The following is a 16,889-nucleotide window of genomic DNA, read 5'->3' as shown; positions in this document are numbered from 1 at the left end:
ACTCGATTCACTGGAGTCGAGTCCTTCGACATCTCCAAGAGAAGTTACAATGAGGTGGGCCTCACTAGCGGTCAGCTGGTGTAGCTTCTTCTTGATGTTCCAGAGTCATGTTTTCTCTCGCCGGACGACATCTTGCTGGTCTCGGACGCTTGGGTTTACAGCGTTTTACAGCCTAAAGAGTTTACAACTCTTTAGGCTGGTGTACCCTCTTCACTGGTCACTGACCTCTTTGCTGTATACTGGATTACCCCTGGCTCTGGGAACACACAGTACTGGAGGTCCTGGCGTTCAGTATCATTGGATCAGCAGCAACACATAGACGTATGGTGTGCTGATCCCGGACGAGCCCCCACAATCTGTTACGGGTCCCAAACTGGGGCTGACATAACAGTGAATGTGCAATCTGAAAAGTGGCAACAAAGGGAAGACAAATGAACACCTGGGAGCTGCTGTTGACGGTCGGATTGCATTTTCTTTCCAAATTAAAATGTTATTTTCACCTCTAACTGAAACAAAAAACAACGTGGTCACATATTTTTAAGTGCGCCACAATAGTCGTCAGAGAGACCCAGAGGAGCAGGAGGGTCAGAGAGACCAGAGGAGCAGGAGGGTCAGAGGGACCCGTGGAGCAGGAGGGTCAGAGGGACCCAGAGGAGCAGGAGGGTCAGAGGGACCCAGAGGAGCAGGAGGGTCAGAGAGACCAGAGGAGCAGGAGGGTCAGAGGGACCCGTGGAGCAGGAGGGTCAGAGAGACCAGAGGAGCAGGAGGGTCAGAGGGACCCGTGGAGCAGGAGGGTCAGAGGGACCCAGAGGAGCAGGAGGGTCAGAGGGACCCAGAGGAGCAGGAGGGTCAGAGGGACCCGAGTAGCAGGAGGGTCAGAGGGACCCAGAGGAGCAGGAGGGTCATAGAGACCCGAGGAGCAGGAGGGTCAGAGGGACCCGTGGAGCAGGGGGGTCAGAGAGACCCAGAGGAGCAGGAGGGTCAGAGAGACCAGAGGAGCAGGAGGGTCAGAGGGACCCAGAGGAGTAGGAGGGTCAGAGGGACCCAGAGGAGCAGGAGGGTCAGAGAGACCAGAGGAGCAGGAGGGTCAGAGGGACCCGAGTAGCAGGAGGGTCAGAGGGACCCAGAGGAGCAGGAGGGTCATAGAGACCCGAGGAGCAGGAGGGTCAGAGGGACCCGTGGAGCAGGGGGGTCAGAGAGACCCAGAGGAGCAGGAGGGTCAGAGGGACCCGAGGAGCAGGAGGGTCAGAGGGACCCAGAGGAGCAGGAGGGTCAGAGGGACCCAGAGGAGCAGGAGGGTCAGAGAGACCCAGAGGAGCAGGAGGGTCAGAGGGACCCGTGGAGCAGGAGGGTCAGAGGGACCCAGAGGAGCAGGAGGGTCAGAGAGACCCAGAGGAGCAGGAGGGTCAGAGGGACCCAGAGGAGCAGGAGGGTCAGAGGGACCCAGAGGAGCAGGAGGGTCAGAGGGACCAGAGGAGCAGGAGGGTCAGAGAGACCCGAGGAGCAGGAGGGTCAGAGGGACCCGTGGAGCAGGGGGGTCAGAGAGACCCAGAGGAGCAGGAGGGTCAGAGGGACCCAGAGGAGCAGGAGGGTCAGACAGACCAGAGGAGCAGGAGGGTCAGAGGGACCCGAGGAGCAGGAGGGTCAGAGAGACCAGAGGAGCAGGAGGGTCAGAGGGACCCGTGGAGCAGGAGGGTCAGAGGGACCCGTGGAGCAGGGGGGTCAGAGAGACCCAGAGGAGCAGGAGGGTCAGAGGGACCCAGAGGAGCAGGAGGGTCAGACCGACCAGAGGAGCAGGAGGGTCAGAGGGACCCGAGGAGCAGGAGGGTCAGAGAGACCAGAGGAGCAGGAGGGTCAGAGGGACCCGTGGAGCAGGAGGGTCGGAGGGACCCAGAGGAGCAGGAGGGTCAGAGGGACCCGAGGAGCAGGAGGGTCAGAGAGACCCAGAGGAGCAGGAGGGTCAGAGAGACCCAGAGGAGCAGGAGGGTCAGAGGGACCCAGAGGAGCAGGAGGGTCATAGAGACCCGAGTAGCAGGAGGGTCAGAGGGACCCGTGGAGCAGGGGGGTCAGAGGGACCTAGAGGAGCAGGAGGGTCAGAAAGACCAGAGGAGCAGGAGCGTCAGAGGGACCCAGAAGAGCAGGAGGGTCAGAGGGACCCAGAGGAGCAGGAGGGTCAGAGGGACCCGAGGAGCAGGAGGGTAATAGAGACCCAAGGAGCAGGAGGGTCGGAGGGACCCAGAGGAGCAGGAGGGTCAGAGGGACCCGAGGAGCAGGAGGGTCAGAGAGACCCAGAGGAGCAGGAGGGTCAGAGGGACCCAGAGGAGCAGGAGGGTCAGAGAGACCCGAGGAGCAGGAGGGTCAGAGGGACCCAGAAGAGCAGGAGGGTCAGAGGGACCCGAGGAGCAGGAGGGTAATAGAGACCCAAGGAGCAGGAGGGTCGGAGGGACCCAGAGGAGCAGGAGGGTCAGAGGGACCCGAGGAGCAGGAGGGTCAGAGAGACCCAGAGGAGCAGGAGGGTCAGAGAGACCCAGAGGAGCAGGAGGGTCAGAGGGACCCAGAGGAGCAGGAGGGTCAGAGAGACCCGAGGAGCAGGAGGGTCAGAGGGACCCAGAAGAGCAGGAGGGTCAGAGGGACCCAGAGGAGCAGGAGGGTCAGAGGGACCCGAGGAGCAGGAGCGTCAGAGAGACCCGAGGAGCAGGAGGGTCAGAGAGACCAGAGGAGCAGGAGGGTCAGAGGGACCCAGAGGAGTAGGAGGGTCAGAGGGACCCAGAGGAGCAGGAGGGTCAGAGAGACCAGAGGAGCAGGAGGGTCAGAGGGACCCGAGTAGCAGGAGGGTCAGAGGGACCCAGAGGAGCAGGAGGGTCATAGAGACCCGAGGAGCAGGAGGGTCAGAGGGACCCGTGGAGCAGGGGGGTCAGAGAGACCCAGAGGAGCAGGAGGGTCGGAGGGACCCAGAGGAGCAGGAGGGTCAGAGGGACCCGAGGAGCAGGAGGGTCAGAGAGACCCAGAGGAGCAGGAGGGTCAGAGAGACCCGAAGAGCAGGAGGGTCAGAGGGACCCAGAAGAGCAGGAGGGTCAGAGGGACCCGAGGAGCAGGAGGGTAATAGAGACCCAAGGAGCAGGAGGGTCGGAGGGACCCAGAGGAGCAGGAGGGTCAGAGGGACCCGAGGAGCAGGAGGGTCAGAGAGACCCAGAGGAGCAGGAGGGTCAGAGAGACCCAGAGGAGCAGGAGGGTCAGAGGGACCCAGAGGAGCAGGAGGGTCAGAGAGACCCGAGGAGCAGGAGGGTCAGAGGGACCCAGAAGAGCAGGAGGGTCAGAGGGACCCAGAGGAGCAGGAGGGTCAGAGGGACCCAGAGGAGCAGGAGGGTCAGAGAGACCAGAGGAGCAGGAGGGTCAGAGGGACCCGAGTAGCAGGAGGGTCAGAGGGACCCAGAGGAGCAGGAGGGTCATAGAGACCCGAGGAGCAGGAGGGTCAGAGGGACCCGTGGAGCAGGGGGGTCAGAGAGACCCATAGGAGCAGGAGGGTCAGAGGGACCCAGAGGAGCAGGAGGGTCAGAGAGACCCAGAGGAGCAGGAGGGTCAGAGGGACCCGTGGAGCAGGAGGGTCAGAGGGACCCAGAGGAGCAGGAGGGTCAGAGAGACCCAGAGGAGCAGGAGGGTCAGAGGGACCCAGAGGAGCAGGAGGGTCAGAGGGACCCAGAGGAGCAGGAGGGTCAGAGGGACCAGAGGAGCAGGAGGGTCAGAGAGACCCGAGGAGCAGGAGGGTCAGAGGGACCCGTGGAGCAGGGGGGTCAGAGAGACCCAGAGGAGCAGGAGGGTCAGAGGGACCCAGAGGAGCAGGAGGGTCAGACAGACCAGAGGAGCAGGAGGGTCAGAGGGACCCGAGGAGCAGGAGGGTCAGAGAGACCAGAGGAGCAGGGGGGTCAGAGGGACCTAGAGGAGCAGGAGGGTCAGAAAGACCAGAGGAGCAGGAGCGTCAGAGGGACCCAGAAGAGCAGGAGGGTCAGAGGGACCCAGAGGAGCAGGAGGGTCAGAGGGACCCGAGGAGCAGGAGGGTAATAGAGACCCAAGGAGCAGGAGGGTCGGAGGGACCCAGAGGAGCAGGAGGGTCAGAGGGACCCGAGGAGCAGGAGGGTCAGAGAGACCCAGAGGAGCAGGAGGGTCAGAGGGACCCAGAGGAGCAGGAGGGTCAGAGAGACCCGAGGAGCAGGAGGGTCAGAGGGACCCAGAAGAGCAGGAGGGTCAGAGGGACCCGAGGAGCAGGAGGGTAATAGAGACCCAAGGAGCAGGAGGGTCGGAGGGACCCAGAGGAGCAGGAGGGTCAGAGGGACCCGAGGAGCAGGAGGGTCAGAGAGACCCAGAGGAGCAGGAGGGTCAGAGAGACCCAGAGGAGCAGGAGGGTCAGAGGGACCCAGAGGAGCAGGAGGGTCAGAGAGACCCGAGGAGCAGGAGGGTCAGAGGGACCCAGAAGAGCAGGAGGGTCAGAGGGACCCAGAGGAGCAGGAGGGTCAGAGGGACCCGAGGAGCAGGAGCGTCAGAGAGACCCGAGGAGCAGGAGGGTCAGAGAGACCAGAGGAGCAGGAGGGTCACAGGGACCGAGAGGAGCAGGAGGGTCAGAGGGACCCAGAGGAGCAGGAGGGTCAGAGAGACCCGTGGAGCAGGAGGGTCAGAGGGACCCAGAGGAGCAGGAGGGTCAGAGGGACCCAGAGGAGCAGGAGGGTCAGAGAGACCAGAGGAGCAGGAGGGTCAGAGGGACCCGTGGAGCAGGAGGGTCAGAGAGACCAGAGGAGCAGGAGGGTCAGAGGGACCCGTGGAGCAGGAGGGTCAGAGGGACCCAGAGGAGCAGGAGGGTCAGAGGGACCCAGAGGAGCAGGAGGGTCAGAGGGACCCGAGTAGCAGGAGGGTCAGAGGGACCCGAGTAGCAGGAGGGTCAGAGAGACCCAGAGGAGCAGGAGGGTCAGAGAGACCAGAGGAGCAGGAGGGTCAGAGGGACCCGTGGAGCAGGAGGGTCAGAGGGACCCAGAGGAGCAGGAGGGTCAGAGGGACCCAGAAGAGCAGGAGGGTCAGAGGGACCCAGAGGAGCAGGAGGGTCAGAGGGACCCGAGGAGCAGGAGCGTCAGAGAGACCCGAGGAGAAGGAGGGTCAGAGGGACCAAGAGGAGAAGGAGGGTCAGAGAGACCCGAGGAGCAGGAGGGTCAGAGAGACCAGAGGAGCAGGAGGGTCAGAGGGACCGAGAGGAGCAGGAGGGTCAGAGGGACCCAGAGGAGCAGGAGGGTCAGAGAGACCCGTGGAGCAGGAGGGTCAGAGGGACCCAGAGGAGCAGGAGGGTCAGAGGGACCCAGAGGAGCAGGAGGGTCAGAGAGACCAGAGGAGCAGGAGGGTCAGAGGGACCCGTGGAGCAGGAGGGTCAGAGAGACCAGAGGAGCAGGAGGGTCAGAGGGACCCGTGGAGCAGGAGGGTCAGAGGGACCCAGAGGAGCAGGAGGGTCAGAGGGACCCAGAGGAGCAGGAGGGTCAGAGGGACCCGAGTAGCAGGAGGGTCAGAGGGACCCGAGTAGCAGGAGGGTCAGAGAGACCCAGAGGAGCAGGAGGGTCAGAGAGACCAGAGGAGCAGGAGGGTCAGAGGGACCCGTGGAGCAGGAGGGTCAGAGGGACCCAGAGGAGCAGGAGGGTCAGAGGGACCCAGAGGAGCAGGAGGGTCAGAGAGACCAGAGGAGCAGGAGGGTCAGAGGGACCCGTGGAGCAGGAGGGTCAGAGAGACCAGAGGAGCAGGAGGGTCAGAGGGACCCGTGGAGCAGGAGGGTCAGAGGGACCCAGAGGAGCAGGAGGGTCAGAGGGACCCAGAGGAGCAGGAGGGTCAGAGGGACCCGAGTAGCAGGAGGGTCAGAGGGACCCAGAGGAGCAGGAGGGTCATAGAGACCCGAGGAGCAGGAGGGTCAGAGGGACCCGTGGAGCAGGGGGGTCAGAGAGACCCAGAGGAGCAGGAGGGTCAGAGAGACCAGAGGAGCAGGAGGGTCAGAGGGACCCAGAGGAGCAGGAGGGTCAGAGAGACCAGAGGAGCAGGAGGGTCAGAGGGACCCGAGTAGCAGGAGGGTCAGAGGGACCCAGAGGAGCAGGAGGGTCATAGAGACCCGAGGAGCAGGAGGGTCAGAGGGACCCGTGGAGCAGGGGGGTCAGAGAGACCCAGAGGAGCAGGAGGGTCAGAGGGACCCGAGGAGCAGGAGGGTCAGAGGGACCCAGAGGAGCAGGAGGGTCAGAGAGACCCAGAGGAGCAGGAGGGTCAGAGGGACCCAGAGGAGCAGGAGGGTCAGAGAGACCCAGAGGAGCAGGAGGGTCAGAGGGACCCTGGAGCAGGAGGGTCAGAGGGACCCAGAGGAGCAGGAGGGTCAGAGAGACCCAGAGGAGCAGGAGGGTCAGAGGGACCCAGAGGAGCAGGAGGGTCAGAGGGACCCAGAGGAGCAGGAGGGTCAGAGGGACCAGAGGAGCAGGAGGGTCAGAGAGACCCGAGGAGCAGGAGGGTCAGAGGGACCCGTGGAGCAGGGGGGTCAGAGAGACCCAGAGGAGCAGGAGGGTCAGAGGGACCCAGAGGAGCAGGAGGGTCAGAGGGACCCGAGGAGCAGGAGGGTCAGAGAGACCCAGAGGAGCAGGAGGGTCAGAGAGACCCAGAGGAGCAGGAGGGTCAGAGGGACCCAGAGGAGCAGGAGGGTCATAGAGACCCGAGTAGCAGGAGGGTCAGAGGGACCCGTGGAGCAGGGGGGTCAGAGGGACCTAGAGGAGCAGGAGGGTCAGAAAGACCAGAGGAGCAGGAGGGTCAGAGGGACCCGAGGAGCAGGAGGGTCAGAGAGACCAGAGGAGCAGGAGGGTCAGAGGGACCCGTGGAGCAGGAGGGTCAGAGGGACCCGTGGAGCAGGGGGGTCAGAGAGACCCAGAGGAGCAGGAGGGTCAGAGGGACCCAGAGGAGCAGGAGGGTCAGACCGACCAGAGGAGCAGGAGGGTCAGAGGGACCCGAGGAGCAGGAGGGTCAGAGAGACCAGAGGAGCAGGAGGGTCAGAGGGACCCGTGGAGCAGGAGGGTCGGAGGGACCCAGAGGAGCAGGAGGGTCAGAGGGACCCGAGGAGCAGGAGGGTCAGAGAGACCCAGAGGAGCAGGAGGGTCAGAGAGACCCAGAGGAGCAGGAGGGTCAGAGGGACCCAGAGGAGCAGGAGGGTCATAGAGACCCGAGTAGCAGGAGGGTCAGAGGGACCCGTGGAGCAGGGGGGTCAGAGGGACCTAGAGGAGCAGGAGGGTCAGAAAGACCAGAGGAGCAGGAGCGTCAGAGGGACCCAGAAGAGCAGGAGGGTCAGAGGGACCCAGAGGAGCAGGAGGGTCAGAGGGACCCGAGGAGCAGGAGGGTAATAGAGACCCAAGGAGCAGGAGGGTCGGAGGGACCCAGAGGAGCAGGAGGGTCAGAGGGACCCGAGGAGCAGGAGGGTCAGAGAGACCCAGAGGAGCAGGAGGGTCAGAGAGACCCAGAGGAGCAGGAGGGTCAGAGGGACCCAGAGGAGCAGGAGGGTCAGAGAGACCCGAGGAGCAGGAGGGTCAGAGGGACCCAGAAGAGCAGGAGGGTCAGAGGGACCCGAGGAGCAGGAGGGTAATAGAGACCCAAGGAGCAGGAGGGTCGGAGGGACCCAGAGGAGCAGGAGGGTCAGAGGGACCCGAGGAGCAGGAGGGTCAGAGAGACCCAGAGGAGCAGGAGGGTCAGAGAGACCCAGAGGAGCAGGAGGGTCAGAGGGACCCAGAGGAGCAGGAGGGTCAGAGAGACCCGAGGAGCAGGAGGGTCAGAGGGACCCAGAAGAGCAGGAGGGTCAGAGGGACCCAGAGGAGCAGGAGGGTCAGAGGGACCCGAGGAGCAGGAGCGTCAGAGAGACCCGAGGAGAAGGAGGGTCAGAGGGACCAAGAGGAGCAGGAGGGTCAGAGGGGCCGAGAGGAGCAGGAGGGTCAGAGGGACCCAGAGGAGCAGGAGGGTCAGAGAGACCCGAGGAGCAGGAGGGTCAGAGAGACCAGAAGAGCAGGAGGGTCAGAGGGGCCGAGAGGAGCAGGAGGGTCAGAGGGACCCAGAGGAGCAGGAGGGTCAGAGAGACCCGAGGAGCAGGAGGGTAAGAGAGACCCGTGGAGCAGGGGGGTCAGAGGGACCCGAGTAGCAGGAGGGTCAGAGGGACCCAGAGGAGCAGGAGGGTCATAGAGACCCGAGGAGCAGGAGGGTCAGAGGGACCCGTGGAGCAGGGGGGTCAGAGAGACCCAGAGGAGCAGGAGGGTCAGAGTGACCCAGAGGAGCAGGAGGGTCAGAGGGACCCGAGGAGCAGGAGGGTCAGAGAGACCCAGAGGAGCAGGAGGGTCAGAGAGACCCAGAGGTGCAGGAGGGTCAGAGGGACCCAGAGGAGCAGGAGGGTCAGAGGGACCCAGAGGAGCAGGAGGGTCAGAGAGACCAGAGGAGCAGGAGGGTCAGAGGGACCCAGAGGAGCAGGAGGGTCAGAGGGACCCAGAGGAGCAGGAGGGTCAGAGGGACCCGAGGAGCAGGAGGGTCAGAGGGACCCGAGGAGCAGGAGGGTCCGAGAGACCCGAGGAGCAGGAGGGTCAGAGGGACCCGTGGAGCAGGGGGGTCAGAGAGACCCAGAGGAGCAGGAGGGTCAGAGGGACCCAGAGGAGCAAGAGGGTCAGACAGACCAGAGGAGCAGGAGGGTCAGAGAGACCCGAGGAGCAGGAGGGTCAGAGGGACCCGAGGAGCAGGAGGGTCAGAGAGACCAGAGGAGCAGGAGGGTCAGAGGGACCCGTGGAGCAGGAGGGTCAGAGGGACCCAGAGGAGCAGGAGGGTCAGAGGGACCCAGAGGAGCAGGAGGGTCAGAGGGACCCAGAGGACCCAGAGGAGCAGGAGGGTCAGAGAGACCCGTGGAGCAGGAGGGTCAGAGGGACCCGTGGAGCAGGAGGGTCAGAGGGACCCAGAGGAGCAGGAGGGTCAGAGAGACCAGAGGAGCAGGAGGGTCAGAGGGACCCAGAGGACCAAGAGGAGCAGGAGGGTCAGAGGGACCCAGAGGAGCAGGAGGGTCAGAGGGACCAGAGGAGCAGGAGGGTCAGAGGGACCCGAGGAGCAGGAGGGTCAGAGGGACCCAGAGGAGCAGGAGGGTCAGAGGGACCCACAGGAGCAGGAGGGTCAGAGGGACCCGAGTAGCAGGAGGGTCAGAGGGACCCAGAGGAGCAGGGGGGTCAGAGGGACCCGTGGAGCAGGAGGGTCATAGAGACCCGAGTAGCAGGAGGGTCAGAGGGACCCGTGGAGCAGGGGGGTCAGAAAGACCAGAGGAGCAGGAGCGTCAGAGGGACCCAGAAGAGCAGGAGGGTCAGAGGGACCCAGAGGAGCAGGAGGGTCAGAGGGACCCAGAAGAGCAGGAGGGTCAGAGGGACCCAGACGAGCAGGAGGGTCAGAGGGACCCGAGGAGCAGGAGGGTCAGAGAGACCCAGAGGAGCAGGAGGGTCAGAGGGACCCAGAGGAGCTGGAGGGTCAGAGAGACCCAGAGGAGCAGGAGGGTCAGAGGGACCCGTGGAGCAGGAGGGTCAGAGGGACCCAGAGGAGCAGGAGGGTCAGAGAGACCAGAGGAGCAGGAGGGTCAGAGGGACCCAGAGGAGCAGGAGGGTCAGAGGGACCCGAGGAGTAGGAGGGTCAGAGAGACCCGAGGAGCAGGAGGGTCAGAGGGACCCGTGGAGAAGGGGGGTCAGAGAGACCCAGAGGAGCAGGAGGGTCAGAGGGACCCAGAGGAGCAGGAGGGTCAGACAGACCAGAGGAGCAGGAGGGTCAGACAGACCAGAGGAGCAGGAGGGTCAGAGAGACCAGAGGAGCAGGAGGGTCAGAGGGACCCGTGGAGCAGGAGGGTCAGAGGGACCCAGAGGAGCAGGAGGGTCAGAGGGACCCAGAGGAGCAGGAGGGTCAGAGGGACCCAGAGGACCCAGAGGAGCAGGAGGGTCAGAGAGACCCGTGGAGCAGGAGGGTCAGAGGGACCCGTGGAGCAGGAGGGTCAGAGGGACCCAGAGGAGCAGGAGGGTCAGAGAGACCAGAGGAGCAGGAGGGTCAGAGGGACCCAGAGGACCCAGAGGAGCAGGAGGGTCAGAGAGACCAGAGGAGCAGGAGGGTCAGAGGGACCCAGAGGAGCAGGAGGGTCAGAGGGACCAGAGGAGCAGGAGGGTCAGAGGGACCCGAGGAGCAGGAGGGTAAGAGAGACCCAGAGGAGCAGGAGGGTCAGAGGGACCCAGAGGAGAAGGAGGGTCAGAGGGACCAGAGGAGCAGGAGGGTCAGAGGGACCCAGAGGAGCAGGAGGGTCAGAGGGACCAGAGGAGCAGGAGGGTCAGAGGGACCCAGAGGAGCAGGAGGTTCAGAGAGACCAGAGGAGCAGGAGGGTCAGAGGGACCCATGGAGCAGGAGGGTCAGAGGGACCCAGAGGAGCAGGAGGGTCATAGAGACCCGAGTAGCAGGAGGGTCAGAGGGACCCGTGGAGCATGGGGGGTCAGAGGGACCTAGAGGAGCAGGAGGGTCAGAAAGACCAGAGGGGCAGGAGCGTCAGAGGGACCCAGAAGAGCAGGAGGGTCAGAGGGACCCAGAGGAGCAGGAGGGTCAGAGGGACCAGAGGAGCAGGAGGGTCAAAGGGACCCAGAGGAGCAGGAGGGTCAGAGAGACCAGAGGAGCAGGAGGGTCAGAGGGACCCGTGGAGCAGGAGGGTCAGAGGGACCCGTGGAGCAGGGGGGTCAGAGAGACCCAGAGGAGCAGGAGGGTCAGAGGGACCCAGAGGAGCAGGAGGGTCAGAGGGACCCAGAGGAGCAGGAGGGTCAGAGAGACCCGAGGAGCAGGAGGGTCAGAGAGACCCAGAGGAGCAGGAGGGTCAGAGTGACCCAGAGGAGCAGGAGGGTCAGAGAGACCCAGAGGAGCAGGAGGGTCAGAGAGACCCAGAGGAGCAGGAGGGTCAGAGGGACCAGAGGAGCAGGAGGGTCAGAGGGACCCAGAGGAGCAGGAGGGTCAGAGGGACCCAGAGGAGCAGGAGGGTCACAGGGACCCAGAGGAGCAGGAGCGTCAGAGAGACCCGAGGAGCAGGAGGGTCAGAGAGACCAGAGGAGCAGGAGGGTCAGAGGGACCGAGAGGAGCAGGAGGGTCAGAGGGACCCAGAGGAGCAGGAGGGTCAGAGGGAACTAGAGGAGCAGGAGGGTCAGAGGGACCCAGAGGAGCAGGAGGGTCAGAGGGACCCAGAGGAGCAGGAGGGCCAGAGAGACCCGTGGAGCAGGGGGGTCAGAGGGACCCGAGTAGCAGGAGGGTCAGATGGACCCAGAGGAGCAGGAGGGTCATAGAGACCCGAGGAGCAGGAGGGTCAGAGAGACCCAGAGGAGCAGGAGGATCAGAGGGACCCAGAGGAGCAGGAGGGTCAGAGAGACCCGTGGAGCAGGAGGGTCAGAGGGACCCAGAGGAGCAGGAGGGTCAGAGGGACCCGAGGAGCAGGAGGGTCAGAGGGACCCGAGGAGCAGGAGGGTCAGAGAGACCAGAGGAGCAGGAGGGTCAGAGGGACCCAGAGGAGCAGGAGGGTCAGAGAGACCCGAGGAGCAGGAGGGTCAGAGAGACATGAGGAGCAGGAGGGTCAGAGGGACCCGAGGAGCAGGAGGGTCAGAGGGACCTAGAGGAGCAGGAGGGTCAGAGGGACCAGAGGAGCAGGAGGGTCAGACACACCAGAGGAGCAGGAGGGTCAGAGGGAGCCAGAGGAGCAGGAGGGTCACAGTGACCCGAGGAGCAGGAGGGTCAGAGGGACCCAGAGGAGCAGGAGGGTCAGAGAGACCCGAGGAGCAGGAGGGTCAGAGGAACCCAGAGGAGCAGGAGGGTCAGAGAGACCCGAGGAGCAGGAGGGTCAGAGGGACCCGAGGAGCAGGAGGGTCAGAGGGACCCAGAGGAGCAGGAGGGTCACAGTGACCCGAGGAGCAGGAGGGTCAGACAAACCCAGAGGAGCAGGAGGGTCAGAGAGACCCGAGGAGCAGGAGGGTCAGAGGGACCCGAGGAGCAGGAGGGTCAGAGAGACCCGAGGAGCAGGAGGGTCAGAGGGACCCGTGGAGCAGGGGGGTCAGAGAGACCCAGAGGAGCAGGAGGGTCAGAGGGACCCAGAGGAGCAGGAGGGTCAGACAGACCAGAGGAGCAGGAGGGTCAGAGGGACCAGAGGAGCAGGAGGGTCAGAGGGACCCGAGGAGCAGGAGGGTCATAGAGACCCAGAGGAGCAGGAGGGTCAGAGGGACCCAGAGGAGCAGGAGGGTCAGAGGGACCCAGAGGAGCAGGAGGGTCAGAGGGACCCACAGGAGCAGGAGGGTCATAGAGACCCGAGTAGCAGGAGGGTCAGAGGGACCCGTGGAGCAGGGGGGTCAGAGGGACCTAGAGGAGCAGGAGGGTCAGAAAGACCAGAGGAGCAGGAGCGTCAGAGGGACCCAGAAGAGCAGGAGGGTCAGAGGGACCCAGAGGAGCAGGAGGGTCAGAGGGACCCGAGGAGCAGGAGGGTAATAGAGACCCAAGGAGCAGGAGGGTCAGAGGGACCCGAGGAGCAGGAGGGTCAGAGGGACCCGTGGAGCAGGAGGGTCAGAGGGACCCAGAGGAGCAGGAGGGTCAGAGGGACCCAGAGGAGCAGGAGGGTCAGAGGGACCTAGAGGAGCAGGAGGGTCAGAACGACCAGAGGAGCAGGAGCGTCAGAGGGACCCAGAAGAGCAGGAGGGTCAGAGGGACCCAGAGGAGCAGGAGGGTCAGAGGGACCCGAGGAGCAGGAGGGTAATAGAGACCCGAGGAGCAGGAGGGTCAGAGGGACCCGAGGAGCAGGAGGGTCAGAGGGACCCGTGGAGCAGGAGGGTCAGAGGGACCCAGAGGAGCAGGAGGGTCAGAGAGACCCGAGGAGCAGGAGGGTCAGAGGGACCCAGAAGAGCAGGAGGGTCAGAGAGACCCAGAGGAGCAGGAGGGTCAGAGGGACCCGAGGAGCAGGAGCGTCAGAGAGACCCGAGGAGCAGGAGCGTCAGAGAGACCCGAGGAGCAGGAGGGTCAGAGGGACCAAGAGGAGCAGGAGGGTCAGAGAGACCAGAGGAGCAGGAGGGTCAGAGGGACCGAGAGGAGCAGGAGGGTCAGAGGGACCCAGAGGAGCAGGAGGGTCAGAGAGACCCGAGGAGCAGGAGGGTAAGAGAGACCCGAGTAGCAGGAGGGTCAGAGGGACCCAGAGGAGCAGGAGGGTCAGAGAGACCCGAGGAGCAGGAGGGTCAGAGGGACCCGTGGAGCAGGGGGGTCAGAGAGACCCAGAGGAGCAGGAGGGTCAGAGAGACCCAGAGGAGCAGGAGGGTCAGAGGGACCCAGAAGAGCAGGAGGGTCAGAGAGACCCAGAGGAGCAGGAGGGTCAGAGGGACCCAGAGGAGCAGGAGGGTCAGAGGGACCCAGAAGAGCAGGAGGGTCAGAGGGACCCAGAGGAGCAGGAGGGTCAGAGGGACCCAGAAGAGCAGGAGGGTCAGAGGGACCCAGACGAGCAGGAGGGTCAGAGGGACCCGAGGAGCAGGAGGGTCAGAGAGACCCAGAGGAGCAGGAGGGTCAGAGAGACCCAGAGGAGCAGGAGGGTCAGAGGGACCCAGAGGAGCAGGAGGGTCAGAGAGACCCAGAGGAGCAGGAGGGTCAGAGGGACCCGTGGAGCAGGAGGGTCAGAGGGACCCAGAGGAGCAGGAGGGTCAGAGAGACCAGAGGAGCAGGAGGGTCAGAGGGACCCAGAGGAGCAGGAGGGTCAGAGGGACCCGAGGAGTAGGAGGGTCAGAGAGACCCGAGGAGCAGGAGGGTCAGAGGGACCCGTGGAGAAGGGGGGTCAGAGAGACCCAGAGGAGCAGGAGGGTCAGAGGGACCCAGAGGAGCAGGAGGGTCAGACAGACCAGAGGAGCAGGAGGGTCAGACAGACCAGAGGAGCAGGAGGGTCAGAGGGACCCGTGGAGCAGGAGGGTCAGAGGGACCCAGAGGAGCAGGAGGGTCAGAGGGACCCAGAGGAGCAGGAGGGTCAGAGGGACCCAGAGGACCCAGAGGAGCAGGAGGGTCAGAGAGACCCGTGGAGCAGGAGGGTCAGAGGGACCCGTGGAGCAGGAGGGTCAGAGGGACCCAGAGGAGCAGGAGGGTCAGAGAGACCAGAGGAGCAGGAGGGTCAGAGGGACCCAGAGGACCCAGAGGAGCAGGAGGGTCAGAGAGACCAGAGGAGCAGGAGGGTCAGAGGGACCCAGAGGAGCAGGAGGGTCAGAGGGACCAGAGGAGCAGGAGGGTCAGAGGGACCCAGAGGAGAAGGAGGGTCAGAGGGACCAGAGGAGCAGGAGGGTCAGAGGGACCCAGAGGAGCAGGAGGGTCAGAGGGACCAGAGGATCAGGAGGGTCAGAGGGACCCAGAGGAGCAGGAGGGTCAGAGAGACCAGAGGAGCAGGAGGGTCAGAGGGACCCGTGGAGCAGGAGGGTCAGAGGGACCCAGAGGAGCAGGAGGGTCATAGAGACCCAATTAGCAGGAGGGTCAGAGGGACCCGTGGAGCAGGGGGGTCAGAGGGACCTAGAGGAGCAGGAGGGTCAGAAAGACCAGAGGAGCAGGAGCGTCAGAGGGACCCAGAAGAGCAGGAGGGTCAGAGGGACCCAGAGGAGCAGGAGGGTCAGAGGGACCAGAGGAGCAGGAGGGTCAGAGGGACCCAGAGGAGCAGGAGGGTCAGAGAGACCAGAGGAGCAGGAGGATCAGAGGGACCCGTGGAGCAGGAGGGTCAGAGGGACCCGTGGAGCAGGGGGGTCAGAGAGACCCAGAGGAGCAGGAGGGTCAGAGGGACCCAGAGGAGCAGGAGGGTCAGAGGGACCCAGAGGAGCAGGAGGGTCAGAGAGACCCGAGGAGCAGGAGGGTCAGAGAGACCCAGAGGAGCAGGAGGGTCAGAGTGACCCAGAGGAGCAGGAGGGTCAGAGAGACCCAGAGGAGCAGGAGGGTCAGAGGGACCCAGAGGAGCAGGAGGGTCAGAGAGACCAGAGGAGCAGGAGGGTCAGAGGGACCCAGAGGAGCAGGAGGGTCAGAGGGACCCAGAGGAGCAGGAGGGTCACAGGGACCCAGAGGAGCAGGAGCGTCAGAGAGACCCGAGGAGCAGGAGGGTCAGAGAGACCAGAGGAGCAGGAGGGTCAGAGGGACCGAGAGGAGCAGGAGGGTCAGAGGGACCCAGAGGAGCAGGAGGGTCAGAGAGACCCAGAGGAGCAGGAGGGTCAGAGGGACCCAGAGGAGCAGGAGGGTCAGAGGGACCCAGAGGAGCAGGAGGGCCAGAGAGACCCGTGGAGCAGGGGGGTCAGAGGGACCCGAGTAGCAGGAGGGTCAGAGGGACCCAGAGGAGCAGGAGGGTCATAGAGACCCGAGGAGCAGGAGGGTCAGAGAGACCCAGAGGAGCAGGAGGGTCAGAGGGACCCAGAGGAGCAGGAGGGTCAGAGAGACCCGTGGAGCAGGAGGGTCAGAGGGACCCAGAGGAGCAGGAGGGTCAGAGGGACCCGAGGAGCAGGAGGGTCAGAGGGACCCGAGGAGCAGGAGGGTCAGAGAGACCAGAGGAGCAGGAGGGTCAGAGGGACCCAGAGGAGCAGGAGGGTCAGAGAGACCCGAGGAGCAGGAGGGTCAGAGAGACATGAGGAGCAGGAGGGTCAGAGGGACCCGAGGAGCAGGAGGGTCAGAGGGACCTAGAGGAGCAGGAGGGTCAGAGGGACCAGAGGAGCAGGAGGGTCAGACACACCAGAGGAGCAGGAGGGTCAGAGGGACCCAGAGGAGCAGGAGGGTCAGAGCGACCCGAGGATCAGGAGGGTCAGAGGGACCCTAGGAGCAGGAGGGTCAGAGCGACCCGAGGAGCAGGAGAGTCAGAGGGACCCAGAGGAGAAGGAGGGTCAGAGCGACCCGAGGAGCAGGAGGGTCAGAGGGACCCGAGGAGCAGGAGGGTCAGAGGGACCCAGAGGAGCAGGAGGGTCAGAGGGACCCAGAGGAGAAGGAGGGTCAGAAGGACCCAGAGGAGCAGGAGGGTCAGAGCGACCCGAGGAGCAGGAGGGTCAGAGGGACCCAGAGGAGCAGGAGGGTCATAGAGACCCGAGTAGCAGGAGGGTCAGAGGGACCCAGAGGAGAAGGAGGGTCAGAGCGACCCGAGGAGCAGGAGGGTCAGAGGGACCCGAGGAGCAGGAGGGTCAGAGGGACCCGAGGAGCAGGAGGGTCAGAGAGACCCAGAGGAGCAGGAGGGTCAGAGAGACCCAGAGGAGCAGGAGGGTCAGAGGGACCCAGAGGAGCAGGAGGGTCATAGAGACCCGAGTAGCAGGAGGGTCAGAGGGACCCGTGGAGCAGGGGGGTCAGAGGGACCTAGAGGAGCAGGAGGGTCAGAAAGACCAGAGGAGCAGGAGCGTCAGAGGGACCCAGAAGAGCAGGAGGGTCAGAGGGACCCAGAGGAGCAGGAGGGTCAGAGGGACCCGAGGAGCAGGAGGGTAATAGAGACCCAAGGAGCAGGAGGGTCGGAGGGACCCAGAGGAGCAGGAGGGTCAGAGGGACCCGAGGAGCAGGAGGGTCAGAGAGACCCAGAGGAGCAGGAGGGTCAGAGAGACCCAGAGGAGCAGGAGGGTCAGAGGGACCCAGAGGAGCAGGAGGGTCAGAGAGACCCGAGGAGCAGGAGGGTCAGAGGGACCCGAGGAGCAGGAGGGTAATAGAGACCCAAGGAGCAGGAGGGTCGGAGGGACCCAGAGGAGCAGGAGGGTCAGAGGGACCCGAGGAGCAGGAGGGTCAGAGAGACCCAGAGGAGCAGGAGGGTCAGAGAGACCCAGAGGAGCAGGAGGGTCAGAGGGACCCAGAGGAGCAGGAGGGTCAGA

The sequence above is a fragment of the Blennius ocellaris genome (assembly GCF_963422515.1).
Source record: "Blennius ocellaris genome assembly, chromosome: 15".
Taxonomy (NCBI): domain Eukaryota; kingdom Metazoa; phylum Chordata; class Actinopteri; order Blenniiformes; family Blenniidae; genus Blennius; species Blennius ocellaris.
The sequence above is the reverse complement of the archived record's forward strand: the minus strand, read 5'-3'. Positions refer to the sequence as shown.